The following is a 14728-nucleotide window of genomic DNA, read 5'->3' as shown; positions in this document are numbered from 1 at the left end:
AGCAGCGGCAGTCGCAGATCTTCCCGGCTTGACAGATTGGCTGCGGCGAACGCCGCTATCGACGATCGGACGACCATTTCCAGCCACAGCAGTAAGCCGTGCTTGGGTGGGACGGGTGTAATGCCATGTGAAGGGCCGTCGGGTCCGTAGGCTGCAGTTTGCTTCTTTAGCACTTCTCACTTACGGCTTCGTATGATGATCCCAGAGGGTTTCGTTAATACGGAAAATACACCTAGGCAAACCTGAACATGCGATTGGAAGCTACACAAGAACGATTATCTAAAACAACAAATATTATAAAAGAAACGAGGATAGCTTTATCAGATCCTAATTGACGCAACGAATAATCAGCATGCCTAAATACCCAGGTTTGCTATTTTTCAACATTATGTGGAGGCTTCACTCAGGTTGACGAAACTGTTTGATAAAAGTCCAAAATGGCCTTGTTTTCGAGAGTTTAATATCAACTCAGGCGCATGTATTGACATTTTGTATACCGTTTGAGGTACAGCGTTTAATATTGGTCTATTCTCAACTTATTTCTTCGGCAGAGGACAACAGCGTGAAGCCTCTACAGAAGCCACTGAGCCAGGAGGCCGAGATGAGGCCGGTAGACGCTGCGCAACGCCTGCAACAGGATGGACTGCACGTACCAAGGCGGACCTCGGAGCATGCGCCCTCCGCGGAAAATGTGCCAGATGCTGCCCCATCAGCCACGGAACTTGCTGCACTTACAAAACCACAGGCATCACCGGTGAAAAGAAGTTCAGGGGAAACTGGCTGCAGAGTCGTTGGTAGCGTTGAGTCAGTAGGGAAATCTGAGGATGGGCCTCGCAGAAGCCTCGCAGAATGCGGTCTCGGCAATACGGAAGGTGTTTCAGCGCATCGAAGTGCTCCTGGTCACCAGCCATCTCCAGCTAGCGACGGAAGTTTCTTTGAACCCGTACCGCTTCCGAACTTGGATACCGTTGAGTCAAACCAGGCACCCGGCTTTTCTGTGCCCGCCCGAAAGTCATCAAGCACAGTGTCGAGTCCAAAAGGCTCGCCTGGTTTGCGTCACGGGAAGGTTTCGAGTCTGGAAGTCGCAACGCCCTCAGCACCAGGAAGCCAAAAAAGCAGCTCTGGATCGCCGTTCCAACTTCACAGCGGGGCACCGAGTGGCGTTCAGACACCGTTGTCGTCCGCAGGCGCTAGCAGTGGCGCTGTTACACCGGCCCTGGTGAAAACGCCTGAAAGCGCGAGTTCTCGCAAGGGCAAAGCTCGTTCTCAAAGATTGCATTCTGCGGACACGACCTCTGGTGTTGATTCGGGTATTGTGAGCATGACTGAGACACCAGCATATCCGTCGTCGCTCACTGAAACCGCGCGTACGAAGGATTCACGCTTCAAGAAGAAGGCAAAGAAGACGCAACGATATAGACATTTTGATAACCGCAAGTAGTATACGGGTAGTCCAGGCTCTCACTTCTCTTCTTATACTATAATGAGGATTTGAGCTTGATTTAGGACTCGTGTTTTGGTAGAGGTCCCAACAGTGCATGCTAGCATAGGCTTCAAGGCTTTTCAAAGCTATCGCCGCTTTCCTTTGGACTTTTTTCAACACATGATACTCTCTGCGTGCACGACGGCGCCGTAAATTATGTGAACATATTTTCGCTTTGTGTTGGCTGATCATCTGGCCGACGTAAACCGAGGTGAATCGCAAGAATTGCGCAGTCTTTAGGACTCTTCTGTCATTCGTTTTTAGCAGCGCTATTTTAGTGGGACGTTTTTTCTACTACCGACATTGTGACCTTTAATGACAGCCTTTTATTGTCGTGTGTTTGAATCATTTTTATTCTATATTATTAGGACGGAGGCGAAACTGACTGATCACAAAAATAAATTCACATGCGCCCATACCATGTCATGCGACAAATCGTGATTAGCTGTTTTTGCTGCATGGTATTGTAGAAGTAATGGCTGTACGGATCGCTATCCCGTCACTACTTTGCACTGTGTTTGGCCGTCACACTTTCCTGGCAGTGCTGCATGGGCTTCTAGTGTGTGAAGGAGCCAGAAGGGAGTAAATGAGTGGATGGGCGGTGGGTAGGGCCTACTCTGGAGTCAAGGTGGGTGCCAATTTGCCGCGGTGCTCAGGCGCGAGAGAGATGATCGCGTGACGTGAAAAGGTGAAAGCTGCAAGCACAACCTAGGTAGATAGGCCTCCGGTTCTCATTGATTACTCAGTTTTTCCAGCGTGTCGACTTCGAAGAAACATGCTAATGGGAACTGCTGTAGGTGATGTGGCGCACTGAAAGTTGCTAGCGCGATCGCATGGTTGGTACTCAGGCAGGGACCCAGTCCAGGCAGAGGGAACGCCACTGGTTCGCTCTTCTGCTGGCTCCGTGAAGCCGCCCAGAACCCTTAATATTACCCTGCATGATGTTGTTTACAGACCCACCACAGTAATTTCGACACGCCCAAAATAAACCTTATTGAAACCACTACCACTGCACCAATCCGAAAACACTATATGCGTGAGAGGAATTCATATGATCTGATTTCAGGCATATTCGCGCTGCATGAAGTACACCTTTGTGTGGCTTTCTTGTGTTGAAGCTTATGCCTGCGACGGGAATATCTTAATTACGAACAATTACTCAGACATGCATGTTCCTCTGTCCTTCGTGGTTGCATGCGCAATATCATGGCAAGGCGGCGCTTAGGCGTTTTCTATTACGAAAGCAATACTGCTAGCACTTTTCTGCCGTCGGTGGAGGTCGTTCCTTCGCTCCGGCGCAGTTGCGGCGCACGACCACGTGACAGCGTGACGTCACAACCAGAGGAGAGCAGGGGCCCCAACTCGTCTGTTCGGCCGTAGTCGTTCCTTCGCTCGGCGCGGCGGCTACCACGTGACGGCCTCCTCGGCCCGACGCGTGACGGCGCTCGTTAGGACAGGATAAACAGGGCGCCGCAGGCGCGCTCCGCTTAGTCATGTCTGAGGAGTCGTACAAGGCGTCGCTGGGGCGACGTGCTGCGCGCAAACGCCGGCGCCGTGCCGAGGAGACAGATGAAGAAAGGCAAGAGCGGTTGGCTAAGCAACGCGCCTATGCCGCAGAATGGCGAGCCCGGCGGCGTTCTACAAGTTCTCTTTCTTTCAGTCGCAACAAGGCATCGCGCCGAACGGGGGGTGGCGTTCCTCCCTTCCTTTACGGTGCGGTTAGGGTGACCACCGAGATGACAGAGAATTACTGCGCCATTTCCTTTCCTCAAAAAGCCGGTAGTCACGCGTGACCTGTAGACGCGGCGCACTGCGTTCCAAGATGCTTTAAGTCGTCGCGCAGCGCCGGCCGGTAGCCACGCCTGACCTGTAGACGCGGCGCACTGCGTTCCTTCAGTTGGAGGCGCTGCGCGTTTTCGTAACCTACTAGGCTTAAGCAAAGCTAAGCCCCCGCCATTTTTTTTACGTCCGTCAAAAAGGAACACTAAATTATAACTCCTATTGTTATTATGCAGGGTGCAGTTTAGAGACTAACCACCTGGAGTTCTTACGTGGGCCCAAATAAAGAGGTTTGGTTTATGGGGTTTAACTCTTTCGCTACCGCGGAAAAATGCACGATTTGGAGCGTACTGGAAGAAAATTTTTTTTCTCAAGAACTAATACACCCAGCACATATTGCAATGCATGAAATTGTAGCTTATTAGTTACACTTCTGAATGAAATAAACACCAGAGTTGTGTGTGCAAAAGTAAATGAACATTTATTTGTGAAATTTGCTAAAAACACAAAAAAAGTATATAGCAAAAACAAAAATTACCGGCTGCACTAAGCCCGAACTTGATTAGAGGAAAACTGGAATATACAAACTGTTGCACATGTTTATAGCTGTCATTATTCACAGTTTCAGCTATGAGAAAAATTTACTGCAGTTTCCATGGCTTGTCAAGTCAGGGGTCATGACTGTGGTGCCACTGTGAAGAGCAATCAGAGGTGAAGATGTGAAGCAGAGGTAGACTGACAGGTGCTTCACATAAGGTTTTATCTTTGTTCCTCCCTTGTTTTCTGATAGCCGAGCTTGTAGTTTTTTCTTTTTTTCATTCTTTTCGGTTGGTGTTGAATGGATTCTATGAGAGGATTGGGGGCGTGGACTTCTTTTCCCTCATCATACCCGAAGATTTCTTGAATGAGCTGCTCCCTGAAAGCCAGCTGATAAAATTTGGCATTTTAGGCAAGCTCTAAAACATCAGGATTGAATAATTAAGTTTTATCGATGTGGTTCAAAAGCTAGGACACTTTTCAAGTATTGCCAATAGAAGCTGCCGCCACTGAATCATCCGGGTCCGTTACGTGCAAAAAAAAAAAAGCGAAAAACCAATTTTGAGAAATTATTTTTTATGGCAGAGGGCCAGAATAGATCATTCTGGTATTTCAGTAGAGATACAGTCGTGGCAGGCCAACAATTCCAATGTATATGATGATTCCAATGAACATCAGAATCTCCAACAGATTCACGGCTTCCCATGAGCCGTCACGCCGAATTTGCTGAAAATCTTCATTCATGCATACTTATTAGTGTTTCCGCACACGATCTTCATCATTTCCGCCGTGAAAAGGATCAAAAAAAAGTCGAGAAGTCGAGCGAATCTCCGAGCGCCGCTCCGCAGCGATGTGCCGATATGGACACCTAGCTGTCGTCTTGATTGAAAAACGCGACGCGACCTTGAGCATTTGGCAAACTGTCTTCGCCATACGTTGTCAAGACCCTGAAGCACAAAAATAAACCACTGTCATCAATTACAAACCGTATGCACCGCAGAAAACACACAGCGAACGAAAACAGAGCTTACATGCAAGTACGCGCTGACGTTCCAGGCTCCCGAGGCGAAGTCTCGCTGCCGAAACCGAAATCCAACGTTTGTACATTGTTGCCCGACTAATAACCGCTGCTTTCGTCGCAAAAAACGAAACCGAAACCGGCCGACGTGCTCGGTGTCAGCTTTCGCTTCCGAGGAGCGCTCGGCGACGCGGACGCCATTTTCTCCGGCTGACGGTGCTGCGGGCGTTCAAAGTTTTATTTTTCACGGCGCCCCCTCATGTCAAAACACTGAAACCAAGGCTGCAATCGAAAGAGCAGTTGTTGAGCTCGCTAACTAGATGGCGGAGCACGTCCACAAGGCTCCAAAATTAGCTTTTTTGCGCGGGCGATTTGAATCGATCATATGCGAACGATCGCCTATGGCACGGTAGCGAAAGAGTTTAACGTCCCAAACTAAGGCTATGAGAGACGCCGTAGTGGAGGGCTCCGTAAATTTCGACCACCTGGCGTTCTTTAATGTGCACTGACATCGCACAGTACACGGGCCTCGAATTTCTCCTCCAAAGGAATTCAACCGCCGCGGCCGGGATCGAACCCGCGTTTTTCGGGCCAGCAGCCGAGCACCATAGCCACTGAGCCACAGCTGCGGCTTGGCCCAAATAAAAACTAAAGGGCGTACCAAATTTTCTCTTGCTTGCAGTTCCGCCACTAAGCTGCCCACCTTGGTGGCGCTTCATCGGCTTCCAAGCACAACTGTCCCCGAAAGTAAAAGGCTTTTTCCTAAAACGGTATTTATTAGGCTCGCAATCACGCGCATTTATTAGACAATGTCACAACTGCGGAAATACTGCCTTGCTGATTACGCCAGTCTCTACTTGTTACACATGCGGCCGAAAACTCCGATACCGGAAACATTTCATGGGCTCTATAATAGGGAACTTTTCTGAAAACAAAGTAGTCTCCTGACGGACCCGACGCGGTGGCTCAGTGGTAAGGCGCTTGTCTACCGAACCGGAGTACCCGGGTTCGAACCCGACAGCGGCGGCCGCGTTTCGATGGAGGCGAAACGCAAGAGGCGCCCGTGTTGTGTGCGATGTCAGGGCACGTTAAAGATCCCCAGGTGGTCGAAATTATTCCGGAGACCTCCACTACAGCACCTCTTTCTCTCTTCCGTCTTTCACTCCTACTTTCCTCCCTTCCCTTACGGCGTGGATCAGGTGTCCGCCGATATATGTGAGACAGATACTGCTCCATTTCCTTTCCTCAAAAACCAATTTACCAATCTCCTGACGGGATTTTAAGGCGAAAGCCTTTAATGGGTCATGCTCGCGGTGTCCGTCCATGCTCGCAGTGTCCGTCCGTGCGCTGGAATCGTGCCAACTGTGGCCTCTCCTCTGCACAGCAGGGAGCTTATGTTTTTTTCAGCCAGCGTCCGCTTCGGCGGTCGTGGTTGTTGCGACGCGCGTCTTTTCTATCTTTTTCTCTTTCCTCTTATCTTTCAACACACTTCTATCTGCACGTGGAAGCGGTGGTGGCTCGGCTTGAGCCAGTCGGCAGGCCCGTGCACTTCCCTTTTCATCGTTATCGCAGTCGCAACAACAACAACAGCGGCGCAACCACCTCCGTAATTTTCTTTCCTAAAATTCATTTACTTCATTACGGCCTCCCTTTCTGTTTCTTCTTTCACCCCCACTTCCTTCCTTCCTTCCTTCCTTCCTTCCTTCCTTCCTTCCTTCCTTCCTTCCTTCCTTCCTTCCTTCCTTCCTTCCTTCCTTCCTTCCTTCCTTCCTTCCTTCCTTCCTTCCTTCCTTCCTTCCTTCCTTCCTTCCTTCCTTCCTTCCTTCCTTCCTTCCTTCCTTCCTTCCTTCCTTCCTTCCTTCCTTCCTTCCTTCCTTCCTTCCTTCCTTCCTTCCTTCCTTCCTTCCTTCCTTCCTTCCTTCCTTCCTCTACAAACAGATTACGGGTGTCCACCAAGATATCTGAGATGGTTATTGCGCGAATTTCCTTTCCTCAAATACAATTTTCATTTTCTTCACTACGGCCACTCTTTGTCTTTCTTCTTTCACTCCACCTTTCTCCCTTCCTGTACGAAGCGGTTCGGGTGTCCACCGCGACGGTTGCTAAATAACGGCTCATACGGCCGCATCAATAACACAACAGCGCGATTCAGGCGTCCACTAACCCGGGGAGCCAGTTTGGGCACTTCCTTTCCTTAAAATGATCGGAGTGTAAGACTTCAACGCCAACGCCAATGAACACAATGAACGCCGAACAGGCAACGGCGACGCCGACGCCGCGAAACGGGGTTGAAAGAGCTGCGCTCTAAAACACTACAATAAAAAAGCGACCGCAGTCGCCAAAGACAGTAAAAAAGATGCCCGGGCTTAGCTTGGTTAAGCCAAGAATGCGTAGCATATTGCGCGGTCTTTTTGCGCGAGGTATTGCTTGGCGGCACTCGATTTTCTCAGCAGCTTTTCCTCCGTGACGTGGATGGATGGATGGATGAATGGATAGGAGCGCCCCCTTTGAAACGGGGTACTGGCATTTGCCACCATGCTCAGCTTTTCTTTCTTTATTATTTTTTTAAACTGTGTTGGCAATTCTCATTAAGAATCGCCATCATCTTTACCTACAGTTTCCTACAATTCTAACCTTATGCCACATCTCTGCTTTTCAGCCACCAATCCCCCAATCGCTTTTTGCTAACTTCCACTGCAGATTTGTTTACATGGTCATTGTTATCTTTAAACCCTAGGGCCTCAGGAAGAGTGACTGCGCCTGCATCGACATCCGGATGGATACCATCACATTTGATTATGAGGTGTTCAATTGTTTCCACAGGTCTACCACATACGGCACATGAGTCATTTTCTTCGTTAAATTTCTTTTTGTAGCTGCGCGTTCTAAGACACCCTGACCTAGCTTCAAAAAGCAGGGCACTGCCTCTTGAGTTATCATAGAAAAATTCTTTCCTGATCTGCCTTTTCCAGTATCGATATAGTTCTACACTATGTTTCTTTTCCATTGAATTCATCCAATTTTTAACTTCTGCGTTTTTAACCTGTCGTTTAATGCTCTTTCTTTCTCCGTCCTCATGACCTGCATACTTACTGGTTAGTTTTCTAGTTCTTTTCCGCCACTGTGAGTCAACGCTCTTTCTGTATAAATATTTAAATACCTTAGCTGCCCACCTGTTATCGTCCAATTTCCTCAGGCGTTCTTCATATAGTATTTTACTCTTAGCTTCCCGTGCTTCGAACGATGCCCAGCCCATATCCCCTTGTACTGCCTCGTTTGTGGTTTTGCCGTGGGCACCTAGTGCTAATCTTCCAACAGCTCTCTGATTTACGTCTAATCTCGACTGAACTTCTGCCCTTAAGCACAGAACCGCATTGCCGAAAGTAAGTCCCGGCACCATTATTCCTTTCCAAATACCTCTTAGTACTTCATATTTGTTGTACCCCCATAATGCCCTATGTTTCATTATCCCGGCGTCTCTCCGTCCTTTTGCCCTAAGAGCCTGTTCGTGCTTTTCCGTGTATATCTGCCCTTCGTTTAGCCATATGCACAGGTATTTGTATTCGGCCACTTTGGGCATTTCGTAGCCTTGTATTGTAAGCACCTGGTCAGTTGTAGCGTTAAAAAAATGGCTGAGGCTTAACTTGGTCAAGCCTGGAGAATGCGAAGCATCATCGTGTAGCGTAGTTTGGAGGCGCACAACCACAGCGACGGCGCGAGGTGGGCCCCCGTTTCTCCACTGTCGTGACGTCATCGTGTCACGTGGTGTGACGTCATGTATCACGTGATTTGGAGGCGCACAACCACAGCGACGGCGCGAGGTGGGCCCCCGTTTCCCCACTGTCGTGACGTCATCGTGTCACGTGGTGTGACGTCATGTATCACGTGATTTGGAGGCGCACAACCACAGCGACGGCGCGAGGTGGGTCCCCGTTTCTCTACTGTCGTGACGTCATCGTGTCACGTGGTGTGACGTCATGTATCACGTGATTTGGAGGCGCATAACCACGGTGAAGTGGTAGCTAAAGTAGTATGCTTCGCATAAAATCATCAGACCTGATTTAATTGCGCTAAAACTTAATCCTAGAGCGTCTCCTTCGTGTCCACAGCAATTAACCAGTTTGTAAATCTTCCTGGCTATCTGCTAACAGTACGAAAAATTCAGGGGCACTTTGACTGTCTATAGTGGGTAGAGGCGGAAGCGTTTTTCGCACCACCTTCTCTGTTTCTGTGGCACTGGTGGCGTCACATATATTTGAGTACTAATTACTAAGTGATGACAAATCACTAATTAATGGTTAATTACTGATTAATGCTTGAATACTAATTACCTGCTAATTAATTGTGCTTAAGCTTCGCCTTTAGGAGTGGAACGCGACAGCGCGTTGTAGCGCTGCCAGGGAGTCCACGGAACGCCACCACCCGTTCGGCGCGATGCCTTGCCCTTTGAACGCAACGCTTTTTGAGGAAAGGAAATGGCGCAGTAATTCTCTGTCATCTCGGTGGACACCTGAACAGCACCGTAGAGGAAGGGAGGAAGTGGGAGTGAAAGAAGATAGATAAAGAGGAGCCGTAATGAAGAAAATGAAAATTGTATTCGAGGAAAGGAAATTACGCAGTAACTGTCTCACAAAATTCAGGGGGGGGCACTTTTTTGACCTAAAGTGTGGTCACTGACGTGTGATTAAGATGTTAAGCTTCGCCCCTAAGAGTGGAACGCGACAGCGTCTTGCAACGCTGCCAGGGAGTCCACAGAACGCCATCGCCCATTCGGTTCTACGCCTCGCTCGTCGGTAAATTGGTTTTTGAGGAAAGGAAATGTATCTGTCTCTCATTTGTCGGTGGACACCTAGACCTCGCCGGAAGGGAATGGAGGAGGATGAGAGTGAGTGAAGACACCGTATTCACTGGACGCGCCTTTGTTCATTCCAAACCGTCGAGCTGGCATGGCGGAGTGGATAGCATGCTCGTCTCTCACGCCGAAGACCGGGGTTCGATTCCCGAGCTGGACCAATTTCTTAATCGGTTTTATTTATTTATATGGCCTGACTAGTAATGCTAATTAGGCTAATTGGGTAATTAAGCAATTAACTAAGCTCAGTCCCACTTACTTGGAGCATCACTATAGGATCCCTTCAATTGGTTGCATGGCTACTAGCCAAAGTACAATTAGCCCCGTTTGAAATTCGCGCACTGTGACGTCACGACCTTTTCCACCAATTGAAAAGCGTGACATTTTCTGTCGACAACTGCTGCTTACAACGATGAGACATTAAAGGCTTCCGCCTTAATATCGTCCGCATACATTAAACCCGGGAGTCGCTGCTCAACTACATTTCCGCCTAATCTGTACGACACGCGCCGGCGCAGCGCCCCTAGCGGGAGGAGCGGGAGTCAGGTGGTGGCTGCGGCAGTTGGGGCCCAGCTTTTCGTCCGTGACGTCACGCGCCGGCGCAGCACCCCTAGCGGGAGGAGCGGGAGTCAGGTGGTGGCTGCGGCCGCGCGCGACCGCGCGAGTTGGGGCCCAGCTTTTCCTCCGGCTGTCGTGACGTCACGTCACGTGGTTTGGTGCCTTCCCGGCCGCGACCAAGGGCTGAACTGAGTGATTGCAATGTCCTACGCATAAATATTCAGAGGGGCACTTTGTTGACCTATAGTGCGGTGAAGCGAAAGCCTTAAGCGCGGTGTTGCTGCTTGTGTCACTGATGCGTTGTTAAGATGTTAGGCTTCGCCTCTAAGAGTGAAATGTGACAGCGTCTTGAAACGCTGCCAGGGAGTCCATAGAACGCATTCTACGCCTTGCTCGTCGGTAAACTGGTTTTTGAGGAAAGGAAATGTATCTGTCTCGCATATCTGGATGGACACCTAAACCTCGCCGTAACGAGAAGGGAGGAAGATGGGAGTGAACGAAGACATCGTATTCACTAGACGCGCCTTTGTTCATTACAAATAATGTAGACAAAAAAAAGAGCTGGCATAGCGGAGTGGTTAGCATGCTCGTCTCGCACTCCGGAGACCGGGGTTCGATTCCCGAACTCGACCAATTTCCTACTCGGTTTTATTTATTTATCTGGCCTGACTAGAAGGGTTAATAAGGCTAATCGGGTAATTAAGCAATTAACTGAACTCAGTCCCACTTACTAGAAGCATCACTATACGATCCCTTAATTGGTTGCATGGTTACTAGCCAAAGTACAATTGGCCCCGTTTGAAATTCGCGCACTCTGACGTCACGACCGTTTCGACCAATTGAAAAGCGTCACATTTCTGTCGACAACTCCTGCTTGTCGCTGCTGGTTAAGCCTGCTGGTTAAGCCTGGTTGGTTGCGAAAGCAGTGGGAAGAGCGCGGCCGCCGTTACCCGACGAGCCGAGTTGGTAGCCCGTCTCTCGCTCCTGGTATGACGTCACGCCAAACGTCACTAGCGCCTCTAGCGACATCTTAGGTGTTAACTCACAAGGGGTAGACTACATGCCCACCGTACCGGCTACATATTGATAGCGGTCTCGTTTTCCCAGTTGAGAGCGCTCATGGCCATGTCTTTTTTTTTATATTGCATTCATGATAAGAAAATGTTGTAGCTGTGATCCAGTATTCCATTGCTGGTCCTCAGTGTGGTTTATGGTTTGGTTTATGGTGCTTTAACGTCCCAAAGCGAATCAGGCTATGGGGGACGCCGTAGTGAAAGGCTCCGAAAATTTCGACCACCTGAAGTTCTTTAACGTGCACTGACATCGCACAGCACACGGGCCTCTAGAATTTCGCCTTCATTGAAATTCGACCCCCTCGGCCGGGATCGAACCCGCGTCTTTCGGGTCAGCAGCCGAGCACCATAACCACTGAGCCGCCGCGGCGGCTGGTCCTCAAGGCGGGTGATACACCTTGCGCAACACTTTCTTCAACAAATAACATAGCGTAAAAATGTCTTCGAAATTGCGACCGGAAATCTAAAACATTGCCTATTTCAGGCCAAAATAATGAGAACGAATCTCACCACTGCGTAGAGAGAGGGCAGGAAGATGGGATTCTATAGACAACACAAAACAAAGGGAACAAGGTTTGAGCGGGAGCCTCAGTCCGCTAGCCAACCTTTCGAAAAGAGGAGGGGTGTTTGTTGGGGCTAAGTGCTCATCATCGGCAGCGGTTAAAAGGCCTTCGCACTGAGGAAGAAGCACTGCTAGCGAGGTAGGGTGTGTAGCGGGTAGTGCGGTAGGGCGGTGGGTAGGGCTGCGACAGGTTAAGTGTTAAAGAAGTCGAGTTGGCGCGAAAAAACTGCGGTAAACAAATAGAGCACCATTGCAGAGCCAAACACGGGGAAGTAAAGTAAGAAGCTGGAGTGAGAGCTCATGAAAAGTAAAGGTGAAGTAGCGGCAGAGAAAAGCATGTTTAGCGTCAGGGAAAGCCAGAAGAAAGAAAAAACAATAAGACTTCGGTTTTAACTTCGGTTTCGGTTCGAAGCTCACGTTATGACGGCCTGTAAGAGCGTAATTAGGCTTACAGTATGCTTAAATAATAATAAAAATAATAAATGTGAAAGTGGCGTGTTCTGGATCTATTGCGCACAGATGTAAGTTGATGAAGGCGACGGCATCCTGAGCAAGGTGCGATATACTGGCAATTAAACACGCGGGATGTTCGGCTGCGGTGATGACGTAGTGGTCTAATGCAGTGACCAGAGAAGCTGATCTCTTCACTCCGCCGCGTATTCGAAACCATCTCGTAGCCATCGAGTGTTTCCCCATAAAGTGCTTTGCGTAGTTGTGCATAAAGCCCACATCCAGGTGCGCAGGTTAGCACCTGTACACCGTGGAAAGTGGGCCACCTGCTAGAGGCGATGGACAAAAATCGGTGAAATCTGAAATGGGGGGTTTTGGTGCTAGCTCACTGAAAAGTGAAAAAAAAAGGGGCAAGGGTGTACTGGAGCCAAGTGCGGCTGAAATATGATAGCAGGTGGTGCAGAGCAGAACTGTAAATATATATAAATAAAAAGAAAATGAAATAAAAAAAAACAGGAAACAAACAAAAAAAAACGAAAGAAACGCTCAAGAGGGGATGCGAAGTACTAGGGATGTAGCGAAAGTTTTTTTTTATTTCTTGCGGTGTTATATCTGCTGTGACCAGGTGACCAAGCTCGCTGATTGTTCTCTCTGGAGGAGCATTGTAACATATAATATCAGACGGCGCGCAGTTAAAGCTCGCCTTTATGTCGAAAATGAAGTCGCAGGCTGTGCTTCTGCCATCCATAATAGCACAGAACGAGCTGAATTGCATACGCTTGCGCAAGCAGTATCTGCGCATTTCTTATAAGTGCACCAAAGAACAATAGAAAAAAAAAATCAGCGCGTAATTACATTGGATTTTCCGTACTGTAGCAGTCCGAGACCAAAAACGCATACTCTGTCTCTCGCACAAATGCTGTCTGAGAAATCTGCGCACGCGCGTGAACGGGGTTCATAAAAAAGCCTCTCAAAACGATATGCAAACCGTCTGTTGTCGAGGCGACCTTTACTCAGCTTTCAAAACGAAGAGCGGCTCGGACATTGCTCGGGTAACAGGGATGGGCGCGTCCGTAGGTGTGCAACGAAAGGGGAGACAGGATGCAGCTCGCAGGTTCTTTGCAGTGTTCGTACACGTTCGCCGTTAGCGTCGGCAGCGGCTTTTATTTAACCATCACACTATTAGCATCCTGCATTGTCACTAGGCTATCCTTGAAAAACATCACGTGCTCCAGTCTAAAGCGTTACAAAACATCTTTGGTGAAGCGCTGTCTGCGACGGGCTTCGAGAGAGCGTCTACACGTAATGAGCGATGAACACCTCTCAATGAACAGCATTCCAAGATCCGGACAGGCGATAACACAAAGATTGAAAAGGCAAACGTAATCCACGTCAGAATGCCAGTGTGGCTTTCCGGGAACGCCAAGTAAATCGAGCTCATGCGCCGCTAAAGCATAGTGCCATTTCGGCCGTCATTCGCTAGCTAAGCAGTTTTTCTTGCCGAGCATCTATCGACCTTGCAGCACGAAAAAGCCAGCACACAGCTCGCGAGGAGCGGCTTACCATCCCGGGTTCCTCCCCGAATGCCTTTTCCGCGTGTTAGGAACAACAGAGCGGCACAGACATAAGCGGTATCATTAGTAGAGAGCCCGATGGTTTCTGCAGCTTATAACGCGACTTACAAACCAGGATAGGAAGCTGCTCGCTACGCAAATAATCTGTTAGACGCACACAGCTCTGCTTAAAATGCTTTAAGAGACAAAATTAATAAAACAACAACGTGTAGACTTACCATGAGCGGAAGATTAAGTTGGATTTCGTTGGGAACGTAATCGACGAGAAAGAAAACACGGCGGTGACACTCACACATCCGCGCACACAGTTGCTAGCAGCCCGAGTGATTTTCCGCTGTATCAGCGTAAAACGTGAAACAAAACCCCGTTTTACGGGCGCATTTCTACCATTCGCGTGCTAGCGATGCGTAGCTTGTTTTGGTATCCAAGACCACTGTGGGCATTTTGTTTATAAGCTTAAATTCTCCACTCACGCTTTAAGGACCCTATTGTTTCCGCGAAAAAAAACCGAAGCCTTACTGCTTTGTCGATAGCGCCGCGTTTCCCACCGACTTGTACGTGGCATACTTGCCAAATAAAAATTAAAAAATTGCATAGCACAAAGCATTTTTTAGCCTTTCTGCTTAGAAAACTGTTATGGACGACATGAGCGTGTCATCAGCTCCCGAAGCAGCACATATATGGAGAGGAATGAAAAAATACTTTTGTGACTGTTGCGTCAAAGCACTTTTAGAAGTGAATGCAAGCGGCAAAGGTATAGGCTAAAGAGTAGACGTTAATTGGGCCCACGACAATGGTTGCTTGGCCGCCGCGGTGGCTCAGTGGTTATGGCGCTACTGACC

Source organism: Amblyomma mixtum, chromosome 2 (genome assembly GCF_055824585.1).
Source record: "Amblyomma mixtum isolate Tamu chromosome 2, ASM5582458v1, whole genome shotgun sequence".
Lineage (NCBI taxonomy): Eukaryota > Metazoa > Arthropoda > Arachnida > Ixodida > Ixodidae > Amblyomma > Amblyomma mixtum.
Note: the sequence above shows the minus strand (reverse complement) of the source record.